This window comes from Euleptes europaea, unplaced genomic scaffold, assembly GCF_029931775.1.
Source record: "Euleptes europaea isolate rEulEur1 unplaced genomic scaffold, rEulEur1.hap1 H_7, whole genome shotgun sequence".
Classification (NCBI taxonomy): domain Eukaryota; kingdom Metazoa; phylum Chordata; class Lepidosauria; order Squamata; family Sphaerodactylidae; genus Euleptes; species Euleptes europaea.
In genome coordinates this window covers 87,555-104,820 of record NW_026612055.1, presented here as the reverse complement: position 1 = coordinate 104,820, position 17,266 = coordinate 87,555, and the positions used below count along the sequence as shown (strand labels likewise).

The following is a 17,266-nucleotide window of genomic DNA, read 5'->3' as shown; positions in this document are numbered from 1 at the left end:
TACAAAACAAAGAGGGGTTAACTTCCCTCACCTATCGGAGCCTGTGTGGTATAGTGGTTCGAGGGTCTTAGAATCTATGAGGCCCGGGTTCCAATCCTTGCTTGTTGGCATTGGGCCAGTCACACACCCTCACCCTAACCTCCTTCTCAGGACTGTGGTTGTTGTGAGGATAAAATGGAAGGGAGGGGGTGATATAAACTGCTGTGGGTCCACCTTTGGGAGAAAGGCAGCAGAGACAAGGTGAGTGGAATATATCGCCTCTTTTACAAAATTGGGGGGGGGGGGGCGCAGTAAAGAAAGTCCCTGAAGGTTCAGAGCAAGTAATACGTTATGAGATCTCGGTTGTCAGTTTGGAGAAGAAAGGAGCAGTGGTGGCGTCAGGCAGGCAGAAGAGATGGCCTGCCACCCTCACCCAGTCGTGCCACCACTACGTGAGCCTGGCAGGTAGGTGGGTGGAGTTGCAGCTGCCACCCCCCCATTGTCCAACTCTGTGGGAGGCAGGGAGGAGGAAAGGGGACCACTTCTGCCCCTATGCCATGGCCCCCTAAACCGGGCAGGCGGAGGCAGCAGCACTGCAAGTGGGAGGGGGCAGGCAGGGGAGGGAGGGAAGGGGAGCCACCATATCCCCCCTCACCACCGAGTGAATCAGGCAGGTAAAGGTGGTGGTGCATTAGATTGGCAGGGTGGGTGTTCAGTGGCCAGCAGGGCAAGCAGGGGTGGGATGAGGCCCCGCTAAACCTCATTTAGTCCCTTTATCACCAGATCTTCCTGAAGTGTAGATGACACATTAGTATGATTGTAAAGACTGAGTGCTTTGAAGTACAGTGTGGTAGAATTGAACTGATGAGGCCTGGGTTCAAATCCCTACTCAGTATAGGGTTGCCTGCCTCCAGGTGAGCGCTGGAGATCTCCCAGAATTACAGATGCAGATGACGGAAATTGCCTCCCCTGGAGAGACTGGCTGCTTCAGAGGATGGACTCTATGGCATTATGCCCCCTCAGGTCCCTCTCCTGCACAAACCCCACCCTCCCCAGCTCTGCACCCAAAATCTCCAGGAATTTCCCAGGCCACAGCTGGCAACCCCAGCAATGAAGCTCAGTAGCTCTTGGCCCAACTTCCCTCACAGGGTTGTGGTGAGAACAAAGTAGGAGCACCCAGTTTGTTGGAAACCCAATTAAAGGAGAGCGAGACGTCCGTGTGGATGAAAAGGGTTTATCATGATTTGAAGAGAGACACAAAAAACAGGAAATAGAAACCTTTAACCCAGCAGGACCCTGGCTATGCAAACCCCCCTCCTGAATTTCTTTCCAACTGGAGCGCTGGGGAGGGCTCAAGCCAATAAATGAAAAGCACCCTTGTGGTTGTCCGACAGTCACGATATACCCTCCCCCACCCAATAAAAAATTCAAGGCAGCCCAGTTTTCAAGGTAACATAACTTTATCATAAGAGCAACATCATCTTTGCAACCAGTGATATAACTGAACCACAACTGCGATGAATGGAGCAGCCTTGACAGGGAGAGGCAATTTCCTCACAGGTGCTGCTGCCCAGTGAAGCCCTGAAAAGAGAAAGGCCAGAAGATCATCTCAGACTTGCAGGGGCCTCTTTCTTCCTCTCCAAGGTCTTTGGTTGTTCCTCTTGTGCTTGAGAGGAATGGAGGCCAGGGGAGAATGGCAGGGGGTGGGGTGGGGTGGACATGGACTATTCACAGCTCTCCTGGACAACAAGCCGGTTCTTCTTTATGGACTGAAACGTGTCACTGTTGCTTTAAGAAATGAGATACAAATTTTAAAAAGGGAATGTTGGGAAAATGTCTCCCTTTTACTCCAGTCAGTTTTGGGGTCTGGGAGCCCCGGAGAGGCTCATTTGGTGCTCCTGGTGTGGAGAGGAGGGTCTTAAGAAGAAGAGAGTTTGAGGTGGCCATTTCCCCACACCTGAAAGTAGGGCAGGAGGGTCTCTCCACGGAAGGAGGCTCCGGAGAACTTGAACAGAAGGGATCCTCGGTCAGCGTCGAAAAAGGCCACTCGGCCCCCAGCGTAGTTCAGGCGGACTCGGATCCTCTTGGGCTCCCCGGTCAGGGACAGGAGAGGGTTTATGCCTTTGATGGCAGCCCTGTAGCAGCCCCCCCACTTCCCCACAGCCCAGATCCCTCCCTCAGGACTAAAGATGATCCCTCCCTTCCTCTCCACGGACTTTCTGGCCACCCCCACCCGCCATCCTTCCTCACTTCCCACAAGGACTTCCCAGTAATGGCGACCTGCTCTGAATCCCTGACGGCCCAGAACAGTGTAACAGTTTTCAAATCTCTCAGGGTTGCTGGGCAGAGCTTGAGCTTTTCCTCCCCATCTCATGCTTTTCCGATCCTCAGACAGGATGAGTTGGGGATGGGCCGTGTCTGGATCCAGAGTCACATTTGCTGTTGGGGGGGAAATGAGGAGACAAGAAGAGAAGCATTTTCAGCCGGGAGGTTTCTCCCCCTCTGCCCTGTTCTGCGTCCTCCTCCTGCTCCCACCTCTTCAAAACCCCCTCCTGGATTCACAGACTCTCTCCTGCCTCCTCCTGACCTGCTAAACGGCAGAGCGGCCTCCCTTGGGTTGCCAACCTCCAGGTAGTAACTGGAGATCTCCTGCTATTACAGCTGATCTCCAGCCGATAGAGATCGGTTCCTCTGGAGAAAATGGACGCTTCGGCAATTGGACTCTATGGCACTGAAGCCCCTCCCCTCCCCCAAACCCTGCCCTCCTCAGGCCCCGCCCCCCAAAACCTCCCATCATTGGCAAAGAGGGACCTGCAACCCTAAGTCTTCCTCTGTGCTTCAGGAAAAGGCAGGTAAAATCCACAATAAAACCCCACAGTAACCCAACCCATTTCTTCCCATATCCTATCCCAAGCGGAGAACCTCGAGAGAGAAGAGAATCATGCATATTTCAGTCACAGGATTTCCCCCCCTAAGAAATCACACAAGAGAGCATTTACAGAAAACCCAAATCACATGAAAAATGAGCAGAGGCACAGAATGGGTTGAACACATCTCAAAACAAGGAATACCACTGAATTTAGCTTTAATTGACCCTGAACAAAACATAGAGACTGGAACGGGGTTCCCATTGCTTCCAGCTTGCCAGGGAAATGCGTTTCTCAATTGGCATTTGGGACACTTTTGGATGGACTTGGGGTGGTTTCTATATTCCAGTAGAGAACAAAGATTGGACTGAATGCAGCTTCTCAAGGAATCTGCTGTAAGGTAACGTTACGTCAGCAATAAAGTGGAGCTGATGTCCTGTCTGCACCCCTCAGAGGATGCCTGCGAGATCAGACCCTCACTCCACAGCCTGCACAATCTGCCTTTCACTCTTCTGTCTTTTTAAAGGTTGCAACAGCCAGCCTGATGAAGACCTCTGCTGTGCTTGAAAGCTTACACAATGTTTTGTGCCAATTTAATTAATAAATAATGAAGGTATTACATTGATTTTGCTATTGTTTTGAGATTTTGCATGGACCACTACAGCTGTACAAGTTTTTCCTGGATCCCAAGAATGATATTTCTACTCAACCCAGCAGCACCCGCCCCACTCCATCTCTAGCGATGCCTTTCCCTGTATATTGTCACAACAGAAAGGTCTAGAGACTTACTTTTTAATGAAGTCTGGGAATTCAGAGAACCAGGTATGCATATTGGTGAAACATTATATCTATGTAATGATAATACAATTGCCTATTTTTAAAAAACTGAAAATCCCCCCAGAGCTGAGGCAAGGTAATGATCACCACAAGGAAAGGGTCAGGAAAATATTGTCGAAGGCTTTCACGGTCAGAGTTCATTGGTTCTTGTAGGTTATCCGGGCTGTGTGACTGTGGTCTTGGTATTTTCTTTCCTGACGTTTCACCAGCAGCTGTGGCCGGCATCTTCAGAGGAGTAACACTGAAGGACAGTCTCTCAGTGTCAAGTGTGTAGGACAGGGGTGGGGAACGTCAGGCCCGGGGGCCGTATAAGGCCCACAAAATCATTTGGTCTGGCCCTTCATGGGTCCTGGCAGATCTCTAGCACAGAAGGATGCTGCCCTGCCTGAATCTTTTGGGCCCAGCTGGGGACAGCAGAGCTCAAAAGCAAGTTGCTCTATGTGGCAGACACTCGGAGCCGTCTCCAGTCATGCCTCTTGGTTAAATGTTTGACCAAATATAGCAGGCTAATTTTTAAGTTGACAATTTTGTATGGCCCGCGAATGATGTTATAAATATCCAAATGGCCCTTGGCAGAAAAAAGGTTCCCCACCCCTGGTGTAGGAAGAGTAATATATAGTCAGAAGGGGGTTGGGTTTGAGCTGAGTTATTGTCCTCTGAGTTATTATTATTTGAGCTGAGTTATTGTCCCCGAGTTATTATAAAGTTATAATACTTTACAGTTATTGTCCTCTGAGTTATTATTATTTGAGCTGAGTTATTGTCTCCTGAGTTATTATAAAGTTATAATACTTTACAGGACAATGATTCAGCTCAAACCCAACCCCCTTCTGACTATATATTACTCTTCCTACACACTCGACACTGAGAAACACTGTCCTTCAGTGTTACTCCTCTGAAGATGCCTGCCACAGCTGCTGGCGAAACGTCAGGAAAGAAAATACCAAGACCAAGGTCACACAGCCCGGATAACCTACAAGGTCAGGAAAATGGCTGCCATAGTTGGGGAAATCTGAATTTTCCCACCCACATAGCAGCCATCCAAGCTTTCCTGCAAACCAGGTTTAAGAAAGATAGGAGAAAACCTGGTAAACCCCAGCAGGTGCACAAATGTGTTGAGGAAGCTGGGGGGGAAGCCACTGCAAAAACTAAGCCCTCTTGTACTGTCCTCGGTGGCAGTTTAAAAAGAGCTGCCCTTCTGCACTAGAGTTACCATCACAGAGTTATCATACTTCAAGCATGACCTACCCTGGCCTGGAAAAACAGATATCTCAATAGCCACCTTTGACAGAAGAATACAAAGACTTTTGTTATGGAACTCAGCCAAGCAACAAATGTCCTGAGGCATCAAGAGTGGCTTTCCTCGCCTCACATATATTTTGCAGAGCATTGAAAATGCTACTCTGATACTTGCAAATTTGGCAGCACCAAAGGGTAAATTTTTTTTAAAACAGAGGTAACTTTTCAATGAGGCAGAACTGGTTTGAAAGAAACTTTGCTGCCCTGAACACACACATACATCTAATATCCAGGAGTTCTGCAAATTTACTGAAAGCTGTGGTAAAGGACTGATATGTTGCGATATACCATCAGTGCTGTTTGAAAACGTATTCATTTAAATCAGCCAACAACTGACCCTACGAAGAAGGGAGCAAAACAGAGCTAAGCCAGCATCCAACGTGGAAATATCTGCCTTCTGTCTGAATTCACTCTAAAATATACTCAGGAGACGGCCTCCTCCTGCCCAGAAGTGTGAATCCAAGTGACAGACGGGGAGGCGGAAGTGCTAAAGAGGAAGGTTGTGAGTGACAGGCACGAAGTTCCCCTTCTTCTCCCAAACATCAAACACAAATTATATGTGAACAACTGGAAAACGGCACCAGGGCAGGCTGGACGTCAGCCTTTATATACTGCCATTCCACAAAGGCAGCTTTAAAAAAAAACCTGTGGATCAAATACACAATTTATAGCACCTTGAAGCTGAGGGAAACCCGGAAAGCAGGTAGGAAATCCACTGAGAGAAATGGGATTCCCGACCTGGTCTGGGCCTCTCATGGGGAGGATTCTGAAAGGCCCTCAAGGGCTGATGCCCAGAAACCCTTCTCCCATCATTTCAGTATGGCGGCAGGTAGGTGAAAGTTCACCTTTCATCCTCACCCTGACAGACCTCCTCCTCAGAACAAAAAGGAACTGGCTGAGGCAGGGAGAGAGGTTGAGGAACAAACCAAGAACATCCAGTAATGTTATCTCTGGAAAATCACTAAGCAGAAGAACACAAATTGTAAGGTGAAGCTTTTGAGTTAAGAAATAATTGAACGGTGTATGAAGAAAGATTTACCTTTCTGCAGGTCAAGTCCAGAATTCAGAGTTTCTGAGGAAGCAAAAGAAACAAACGTGACCAGCAGATCCTTGTGCTTATCACAAATCTTGTGACAAAAACATCAGTAAATAATATGGTCTCTTTTTCTCTCCGGGAGGGAAGATGTCATGGTATAGCCCCGACTCATCAGATCTTGAAATATCCGCAGGGTTGATACTTGGACGGGAGACCAAAGAAGATTCTGCAGATTAAGGAAATGGCAAAGAAATCTCTGCTTCTCACTTGCCTTGAAAACCTCTTTCTGGAGTTGCCATAAGTTGTTCGTGACTTGATGGCACATGCGTACATATTTCTTCTGAGTTTTGGCTGAAAGGTTAAGTAACACCTACTTCTGGGTGGAAATTTCCAAATGTTATTTATGTGGAAATATTCACCTTTATTTCTACTAGTCACTTTGAGTGACTGGAGATTCACTTCATAGAAAGTATGCTAAGGCCTGCGGCCCAAGGGTCTACTTAGGATCCTTCCAAAGAGTGCTAGCACAGTGCCATCCTAAGCAGAATTATGTCCTTCTAAACCCACTGATTTCTATGGGCACTATCTGAGCCTTGAGACCACTCTGTGGGCTCAGCTACATCATGCTCAAGTTTTGATAGGTCCAATTTAGCCATAGAAATGCTGCAATGAGAATGGGGGTAGGTGTTCCTGAAAGGGATTGGATGGGGGGGTTGCCATTAAATGAGGATGCCTTAAGGGACAGTTTCCTCCCCTTCCCTTTCATTTTAGGTTCCACCACTGCCTCCCAGTCTGCCAGTCCACAGACACAAATAACTAGAGAGCAGTGAACTACCTAATTGGTATGCACACTCCTCATATTCCTGGGTCTGCTAATGATATAAGGCAGGGGTCCCCAGCAAGGCGGCCACCAATCCCTTTATTGGTGTCCATCAAGTATTTAATGAAGAGGCCAGAGCGAGGTGGAACTTTTGCCAAGCAAGGCTTCTGACTGGCTGAACAGCTTTATAAAAATGTTGCTTTCAAGCTTCTGCCACCAAAAGCAGAAGGATTTTCCCTGTGTGACTGAAGGTTACGATGCAGCATCCATTTTGTGGCTGGCTCCACTTCCAGTGGAAGCTAGTTTGTGGCTGTGCCTGAATTCCAAAGGTTTGTGGCTGCGTCTGAATTCCAAAGGGGGCCATGGGCTCAAAAAGGTTGGGGACCTCAATATAAGCAGCCTAAAAGACATCTGGTCCAAGCTAATGCAGAGTCTGAAATCCCTGCAGTGTTTCTTCATTACCTTTGAATTGATTCTTGATGCCCTCCAAAAAGAGATTTAGATCGGAGAAGTCCAAGATGCACCCCTTCTGTGCAGGAAGAAAAGCCACTGGATCCTCAAACACCTCTTTTTCTTCATACCTTGAGAAAAATCATGTCAAGGTACCATCCATCTAATTCTCAATCCCGCCTCGCCCCAGGCAGATCGGAGAAACAGAGGAAGGAATTGGCAGAAGGCCGAGAGACAGAGGCTGAGGCTGAATGCAGAGCAAGATGGGAGGTTCTTCAGAGAGCAACGTCCACCTCACTGTAGCTCCTGAGACCCCAAAGCCACACAGGGAATCATTAAAAAATGAAACAAAGGCCGTTTGGGCTCAGAAAACCACCACAGGGGGAGGAAGGGCTCCTGTAACCCCACCAGCCATTTTCCCATGCAGAAACTGTGCTGGGGGGAAAGTAACTCCCCTCCCCAGGGTTGTCTGGACACGAAAAATGGCTGGGGGGAGGCAGGAGCCCTTCCTCCCCTGCAGAGGCATTTCAAGGCCCTACAGGCTCTGCTTTATTACCAAAAGTTCTTGAGTGGCTGAGGGGAACCCAGACCCAACTCTGAAAAAAGCAAACACCAAGTTTCGCCTTCAAAATACCAACCCCACACCCCCTGCCCAGATCTGCCTTGCAAATGTCTAGCAGAAGAAAAAGAAAGCTGGGTGGTTGGAGTTCTGGACTTTAGAGTTAAGGGAGGGGCTGCAGCTCAGTGGTAGAGCATCTGCTTGGCATGCAGAAGGTCCTGGGTTCAATCCCTGGCATCTCCAGGTCAAAGGATCAGGTAGGAGGTGGCGTGACAGACCTCTACCAGAGACCCTGGAGAGCCACTGCTGCTCTGAGTAGACAATACGAACTCTGACAGACCAATGGTCTGATTCAATGTACGGCAGCTTCTTGTGTCCGGTGACTAGGATTGTAGGACCCTGGTTCAATCCCACATGCAGCTATATAGCTCCCTGGGTGAACTTAGACCAGTCCCTCTTTCTCTCAGATAGGGATGTTATGAGGATAAAATAGAGGGCAGAATTAGGTTCAGTGCCTTCATGTCTTTTTATCCCTCTTCCATAATACCAGAACTCAGGGGCACTGAATGAAGTTGAGAATTCACTGTAGATTGAGGTAGTGATGGCCATGAACAGAGAAAGCTTTAAAAGGGGACTAGGCAGATTCATGGAGCAGGGGTCCATCAGCAACTAGAAGACCTGGTGACCATAGCCAGGGGCAGCCAACCTCTGAATAACACTGCTAGGAGGCATCAGCAGGGGAGGGCCTCAACCTCTACGCCTTGTTTGTTGGCCAGGTAGGGGCAACCCTTGGCCACTGTGTGAAACAGGATGCTGGACCAAGCTGACCACTGGTCTCATCCACCTGGCTCTACTTATGTTCCCAAGAGTGAGGCTGAGAGACGGTGGAAGGAAACAGGTCACATGACATCACCATATGGAAGTGTCCTTCCTTTTGTTTCTTTTAATCATTTGCCCCTGGTGGGAGTAGGGTTGCCAGGTTCCTCCTTGCCACAGGCAGGAGGTTTTGGGGGTGGAGCCTGAGGAGGATGGGGTTTGGGGAGGGGAGGGACTTCAATGCCATAGAGTCCAATTGCCAAAGCAGCCATTTTCTCCAGGGGAACTGATCTCTATTGGCTGGAGAACAGTTGTAATAGCAGGAGATTATCAGCTAGTACCTGAAGGTTGGCAACCCTAGGTGGGAGGCGTGGAAACTTCAACCCCAATAATGTTACTTCTTCCTCTGAAACTACCTGGGGAGACTTAAAGAAGAGGTGCAAATTTTCTGACCACCAGCTGTGTGTTCCCCATCATGGGTTGCTCAGCATAACAAATGCTTTATTTCAGAAGCCCTGTTGTTACCACATGGCAGCCAGTGTGGAAACAGCCAGGAAGTAATCTGAGTAGGAGCAGCACATTTAAGTGCTAGGTGGATTCAGGAACACTGATGGAAACATGGCACACACCAGCTCATGGTTCCTCATGTGTAGCCTCACCCTACCCTCCTTAACAAACGAGCACATCGAATTGGGTTGGGTGGTCATATCCCTGTTCACCTCTAAAATGCCCATAGTCAGTCCCGATGCCAACCAAGGCATTATTTCGGCCAAATAAAGTTTCCATTTTATGGAACTGCCATTTTATGGAACGAATGTAGCTGAGGAGACTCAAACCCTGTATTTCCTGGGGTAGTTTTTTAAATGTTGCTTTCAAAACAGCTGCTGCCACAACAAAAAGATCTTCTCTGTGTGAAGAGAAGCTGCAACATTTTGTGGCTGGCTCTGCCTCCTACAGCACCCATTTTGTGCCAGCCATTCTGTGACTGCGCCCACCACACCAGGGCAGAATTCCAAAGATGCCTGCAGCCTCAAAAAGGTTGGGGACCCCTCTTCTAGAGATTTTCCAGCTAGGTGTCAAAACAGACCCCCCCCCCAATACTACTTCATGATTTCCTGTTGATGAGGCTCTGTGTTTAAGCTGTTTGCCACTGACAGATGGATGGGGATCCATGATCCCAATTACAACCGACTTGTCCCTCAGCCACCATCCTGAAGGACCTTCACAGTGTACCCACACCCTTCCCAGCATAAAGAAGGTTCTTGAGAAAGATCCACTTACCTCTGCAAGGTACTTCTGGCATCCTAAAAAAAAAATGGCAGAGAAAGAGAAAGAAGGGAGACCTCAATGGTTACTAAAAGGCCACACCAGGAAGACCCCTCAGACCCTGGAAAATTCTGCACTCTGGCCCTTCTCTAGTGTCCAGCTAGCAGACTCCACTCAAAGCCTGGGGTGCATCTCCATAAAGTGGGAGAAAACCTTTGTGAGGTTAACATTAGCAGACAAAGTGGAGACATTTCAGAGGAGAGTTGGTGATCTCCTTTGGTGATTCAACAGCGGCTACTTTCACAAAAGGGATTTTCCTCACATGGGAAGGCAGGAAGCCCTCCAAGTAGCTCCCATGGCCATTTATGGATGCAGAGGCATGCCCAGCAACATTCCTTGCAACACTGTGTCACTGTTATTTCCCTTCTTGCCACTGGAGAGCATTTCCCAGGATTAAAAAAATGCTAGATTACAGAAGAATTGAAACAACATGGTGGACCCCTGCTTTAATTTTTGTGTAAATAAAGTCCTTGTTGCAGAGTTATAATTGGAAATGTGCAGCCTGCACTTTATTGCTTTTAAATTAAAAGCCAAATATTAGTGCAACATATCATTATAATGCTACAACACTAGAACAATCTAGCCATGGCCCTTTTCTTTAAAGCTTGAGAAAAGCCCTCTGATGGGGGCGGGGGATGCTGGGCCCACAGGGGCTGAGAGGAGAAGAGCCAAACTCTGTCACCTTTCAGCCCTTTAAAGGGCTTTCCCCCTTTTCCTTGCAGCATTGTAATATGGCTCAGCAGGGAAAGGTGGGGTCTGGGCACAAATGCCATTGCAACTGCACATAAGTGACAGGTTGGCAGCAGCAGCTAGCACAGCAGTGCCACTAACGGGTGTGTGGATGCTACTCCCCTACCACTGGTTGCTGCCGTTGTGTGTGTGCATTCATTTTTGTGCACCAAACTGCACGCAACAAGTATGAGCTACGTTCACCTCAATATACACATCCTCCTTTTAAATCTGGCTGTGAAAATCTCGCCTATGACCCTCGTTCCTGGTGGTCGGGAAAGAGCTACCTGGTGTGACTTGAATGTCGTTCCCCAGACTGTTGATTGACACACAAACACACTTCTGCTTCTGAGATGGAAGCCACGTGGCCTCAGTCTATCAGGGAGGGTAAGAGGGGAAAGCAGCCCATGCACAGAGATGAAAACTTGCTAGCAACACAAACTGGGCTCATTTGCTTTCTGCCCAAGCGAAGGAGGCACAGAAAGGGTTTGGGGCAGCCTTCTCCCAAAGGGGAGCCTGGGCTGTTCCTGCCACACTCTTACCTGCAGGAGTTCACTGGCTGGCTGCTGACATTTCTCCTCCATCTCCCAGATGAGGCTGTCCAGAGAGGAGAGTTTTTCAGAGAGTTCAGTCAGGTGCTGATCCCTGTTTCTTGCCACCTCCTTCTCCACCTCTTCCATCCGGGCCAGCAGAAGTTTCTCTTGCTCCTCCAGAAATGAGTATAGTTACCTGAACTTGGCTGCCGTCTCTTGCTTCTCTCCTGTAGCTTGCTTCTGGAATGGAAAGAGAAGGAAATCAGGTCAGGTCTTTGCAGTGAGAAGAGGCTCTTCAGAGGACTCCTGTCGAAAGGGCACTTAGGCCTTTCACAGTGATCACATCAGCATTTGGCTGGGAAAAGGAAATAATTCCATGAACCCATCCTGAGGGCCAAAGTACGTCTCACTCCAACTCCTGGAGAGGTTCTTTCAGCCACAGAGGACGATGACTGCAGCAGAAGACCCAGAGAATAGAAGGGGCTTCTTGAGTCCATTTGTTTCCCCAACAAAACACCCTCCATATGCTGACACCCCCCCCCCACTTCACAACAGGCGAAAGGTATGATGTTTGAGTAAAAATATCACTGCGGAGAAAAGATCTAAGAAGTCCCTTCCCCTCATTTGGTCTCCCTGGCTGCATTCTGGGAAAGAAAAAAATTCATTGGGGAAAAGATCGACACGCCACTGAGTATCTCAAGCACTTCTCCCCCTTCCCCCTTAGAATCAGCAATGGCTGAACAACCCTTGGCCCAGTTCAGGATCAGTGGAGTATCTATCAGCATTTCTACCCAGCATTTCTCGGGGTGGGTGGGTGGGACACACCCTCGTCTCTTTTCAGGGACTTCTTCTGGCTTGCAGTGTTGGTGCAGGCACACAAATGGGGAATTGACACATACGTTCATCTACTCAGTATTTACCCCACAGTACAGAGCACATTGGAAAGTCAGCTGATTCAAGAACAAAAACACTTAAGAAAAAAGGGGGTTCTAGATCTAGGTGAACAACCAGGGCAGCCCATTCCCGCGGCACCAGGAGGGCAGTTCTGCAGCATCCTTAGCCCCACTGCCTGGGTATAACTCTGCTTAGCATTGCAATGTTAAGTCTATCTTTGGGGGCTCCTGGTCTGCTTGAATACTGACCATCTGGGCACTGAATTTCCAAACTGAAAGGGGGGGTTGCCTCGAGGGGTTGACTTTTCTGCTATTTGTACTCCATTCTCCCCCCACCCACCCATACTAGTCCTAGAACTGTTTACTTCAAAGCCATAGTGACACTTACGAGCAAGTCTTGGCTTTCCTTCACTACATCTGCTTTACACGCCACAATTCTTTCCCTCTCCTTCTTCAGCATCTCCAGACTGTTGCAGAACTGATCCTGGGGGAGGAGAGACCCGAAACTGAGACTGGTTCCTTTTTTAGAAGTTTATTATAAAACATAAGAGATGCATAACTGTTATTAAGGGCCAAACTAGATATAACTGCCCTACGTGGCACCCCATTCGCCTCTGATACCCACCAAGAATGCGAAGACATTCATAGTGCCAATTCTGCTACCCACCCATTCCACCCTTGAGCCCACCACAGGAGGGTTTTTTGCATTGAAAATTATTCAATCCCTGGCTTCTCCAGTTGAAGTGAATGGGTAGCAGTTGATGCGAAAGACCTCCACCTGGAGAAGAGCCAATGGCAGTCAGAGTGGACCTGGACACTCCGGACCGGACTCAGAACAAGGCAGCTTCATGTGTACCTCTCCCGCCCCCAAAAGCTCTTCTGATTTAAACTGCTGCCTCACAGCTACTGTGTGCAAGTGGGAGAAACAGACAGGTACCAAATCTGCTCACATTCCCCCTGCCCCCAGGCGAACAGCAACTCAAGGATAGTCATTGAAGTTGAGAAAGCTGTGTGTGTGTGGGGGGGGGGGGTTAAAATTGAGAGTCAGGCAGCTGCCCCCTTGCAGCTCAACTGTATATCACTATATTCTGTTAACATTCCAGTAATATACCCAGTAGTGACATAAATGGCAAAAAGCTCTTGGGAGGTATGTGCGTGTGGGGGGGTGCTCCTAGGTCAGGGGTGGGGAACGTCAGGCCTGGGGGCCATTTAAGGCCCGCGAAATCATTTGGTCTGGCCAGATCTCTAGCTCAGAAGGATCTAAGACTGGTGATCTGCCCCCTCCCATGGACAGGAATAGCCTCTATTCAAGGCAGATGTGAGTTTGTTTTGCCGAGAAAAGGAACTTTCCCCCCCACCCTTGCAGAAGAGTCATTAGCTTTGGAGCTGCTAGGAACGCCCAAGAAACTGTGTTTCTCACCCGGGCCATGGAGAAACATATTCTCTCTGTACTACAAGAGGGCTGGGGGCAGAAGTGGCAACAATGGAGGGGTTAAAAGGGGCATGGCCAGAATGTGCACGGGGGAATTTCTTAGCCAGTATGTCCTCAATCATTTCATCCCTGCAGGCAGAGGTAGCAGGAGCTGGCTGTAGAATCCAGCCCCAACCATGCAGAGCAGGAGCAACTCCGGCATGCGGTTGGATGGCTACACCTGGCTGGTGCAACAGACCATCCTGTGCCACCAGGTGGGTGAGTGCACCACTGGTTGGATGCCTGCCTGCTTGCCCGCACCAGGGGGGGGGTCATCTGGGGCAGCTGCCTGCTTGGGGCTTGGTCGGCTAATTTTCAAGTTGATAATTTTGTATGGCCCGCGAATGATGTTATAAATATCGAAATGGCCCTTGGGGGGAAAAAGGTTCCCCACCCCTGAGCTAGGTGGAAGGGGACTGGATTGGGGATGGTGGAGGAAATGTGTACCTTCCATTCTACGCTTTCCCAAACCCTCTTTGGGTATGTTCTTCCAAGAAAGAGAATACCAATGCAGGGAAAGCTCATGTGGAAGCAATCACAGCTGTGGGAAAGGGAGGATTCCTGGTAGTGCCATGGTGCAGTGGAAGGGCCATAGCTCAGTGGCCCTCAGAGTATCTGCTTGGGAAGCAGAAAATCCTTAGTTCAATCCCCGGCTTGAAATGAATGGGTAGCAGTTGAGGCGAAAGACCTCTCTACCTGGAGAAGAGCTGCTGCCAGTCAGAGGGGACCTGCACAGACCAAGGGTCTGACTCTGAATAAGGCAGCTTCATGCGTCGCTCTCCTGCCCCCCAAAAGGTCTTCTTCTGATTTAAACTGCTGCCTCACAGCTACTACCTGCAAGTAGGGGACACAGACAGATACCAAATCTGCACACATTCCCCCCCCCCGCCCAGGCAAACAGCAACTCAAGGACAGTCATTGAAGTTGAGAAAGCCGTGTGTGTGTGTGTGTGTGTGTGTGTGTGTGTGTGTGTTTAAAACTGAGAGTCAGGCAGCTGCCCCCTTGTAGCTCAACTGTACAATGGGCTGCCCAGACGTCAACACAGCCAGACAGGAAGTCAGTCAATCTCCCCACTTTAGCCTTAGCAGGGGCAAGGAGGTAATGATCTTGGGAGCCACTAAACCAGGAAGGAGGCAGCAAAGAGGTGTTTTCACTCCCCAATTTGGGCCCAGAAGCTGAGGCAGAAACTGGAGACCGTTCCCCACAAAGAGACCAAAGAGAAGGTAAGGATCCACAGCTCTTCCCCACCAACCTCCACCATGTAGATTTCCTACCTTGTACTCTTGGGAGGCCTCCTCAAGAGGAAGGGTTTCATGATTTCTGTGCTCCTTGGATCGGTCACAGACCACACAGATGAGAGCTTTGTCGTCCTTGCAGAAGAGCTTCAGCGGCTCCTGGTGCTTCTGGCAAACTCTCTCTCTTCTACCAACCACGACTGCCTGATACCAAAAACAAGGAAATGGGATTTATATGAGCCTGAGAGTGGGGATGGACCCCACTGAAAGGCAATAGATAAATGACCCCCTGCGTCAGCTGCAGTCCTGGGGCACAGAGGCTCCCGGATCCTCTCTAGCACCAAAAATACTGGGGTGGGGCGGTGGGGCTGGTGTCCATGAGGGAGATCCAACCTTCCATCCCCTGAGTACACAGCTCCCGAAGCCAGCCCATGGATAGAAGAGGGCACCAGACAGAGAGGCTCCTTCAAGCCAGAAATGCTCTGGTCAGGGCCATGGTGAACAGGTCAGATAGGCACCCTGGCTGCACGGTGTCCGCCTGGTGGAGAGGGTGCCTGAGGCATCTAACAATGAGCGTGGTGATGATGTAAGTCAGGGGTCACTTGCTTATGAGGGGAGGCCTGCCCAGACGGTTCCTGACACCATGGAGCTGTGGGTGACACTTCTGAGACAACACCATTGGGCCAGCATCATGGAAGGAACCTCAGGTGTTCCTTCCTTCAAGCCTGCCTTCCATCATTCCTTCGCCTATTGTCTATGGGCAAGTGCGATTTCCTTCATTTCTTCATCCCCTATTGGCAAGCGTAGTGTCATTGTTCCCAGTTGGCAAGTGTGGTCTCACTGTTCCTTATTGGCAAGAGTGGTGTCATTATTTCCTACTGGCAAGTGTAGTCTCACTGTTCCCTTTTCATTGTAGAGATATAAGGGGAAAACATATTTGCAACAAAAGTAGCTAGACACTTTTTAAAAAAAAGGAAAGATGCATGTTCTGGGGGAATTTTGGCCTGGAAAGGGTTAATAAACTCTTTCTCCGTTTTGAATCTCTAAAATATTGTTCTAGAGTGTCTTGAAAGCAGCCACTGTTTTTTTTTTTTTTTTTTTTTTTTTTTGTGGTACTATTATTTGTTTAATGCCTGTTCTGGGCTGCTCTGGCCTTTACCCTGTCCCACAAAGGATGGTCTCCTAGTGGGATGGGGTGAGGAAGAGAAGGAGCGGCAGCCAGGCCCTCCTCTCCATTATGACGGAAAACCCCCTCCTCAAGCGCCTTTTTTGATCCGTTTATTACTAGCAGCTGCTTTGCGAGCCCATTTGTGGCTGGGGGAAATAATATAATATCATATATTCATATTTTATATCAATAGTAACAAGCCAGCAAGCAGGAACGACCACAAGCTTGAGAGAGCTTTGGCCAAAAGGAAATGTTAAGCCACACACAAGGATGCAAGAAAGTCTCCTCCACCCTCTTTTCTTGCAAAGCCTCCTCCAGAGGAATCACCTGGTGGTCTTTGTGCTCCTTGGATCTGCTGCAGACCACGCAGAGGGGGGCTTCGTCTTCCACGCAGAAAAACCTCAGGGGCTCCTGGTGCTTCTCGCAGACGCCCCCCTCGCCTTCTGCCCCCTTTCCCTCTTGCAGACTGAGTTTCTGGATTATTTCCACAAAGTTTGCCAGCTGCTGGTTGGGCCGGAGGTTCCTCTTCCGAGCTCTCCCTCTGCATTGAGGGCAGGAAGCCTCGGCCCCCGACGCCCCCCAGCTGCGGGTCAGGCAGGCGCGGCAGAAATTGTGGCCGCACTCAACGATCATGACGGGATCCCTGAAATAGTCGAGGCAGATGGAGCAAGAGGCTTCCTCGCAGAGCTCCTGGACGGCACCTCCAGCCGCCATGGCTGCTTCGAGGAAGGGAAGGGAGAGTAGTCCGTTTCGTTTTCACGCTTTCCAAAGCAGCGACGGGGCGTTCCCCTTCCTGCAAACGAGGGACTCTCATATGTGGCATCAACGGCCTGACGATAGAGCTGGGCTTACCTGCAAAAAGAAAAGCACAAAACCCTCTAGAGCACTGGTTCCCAACCAGGGGTCCGTGGACCCCCAGGGGTCCGCGAGAACTAAATTAAGGTCTGCGAAACAAAGTTATAAACTCATAATAAATTAATATTTTCAATTAAAAGTTCTCTATTATAAAATATATATATTCAAATATAATTCTAAGTTTAATGTTTAACTAACAGTTATGATTAAAGTTTATTTTCAAATTCCCGGAATTTTTATTTTGAACCTTGGGGTCCCTGCACCGAACAAAAAAGTCCTAGTGGTCCCTAGTCAAAAAAAGGTTGGGAACCACTGCTCTAGAGAAAGGGCCTGGGACGGAAGGCAAACCTTGGTAGCGTCTCCTTTGGCCTCGTATTTGCAAGCGCCCGCCTC

The 17,266-nt window shown here is 49.1% G+C and overlaps 1 pseudogene; it reads right to left on the bottom strand.

The window, feature by feature from the left end:
* Positions 1 to 1,897: 1,897 nt before the first annotated feature.
* LOC130493049 (E3 ubiquitin-protein ligase TRIM7-like) lies at positions 1,898 to 16,732 on the bottom strand (annotated as a pseudogene).
* Between the last annotated feature and the right edge of the window lie 534 nt (positions 16,733 to 17,266).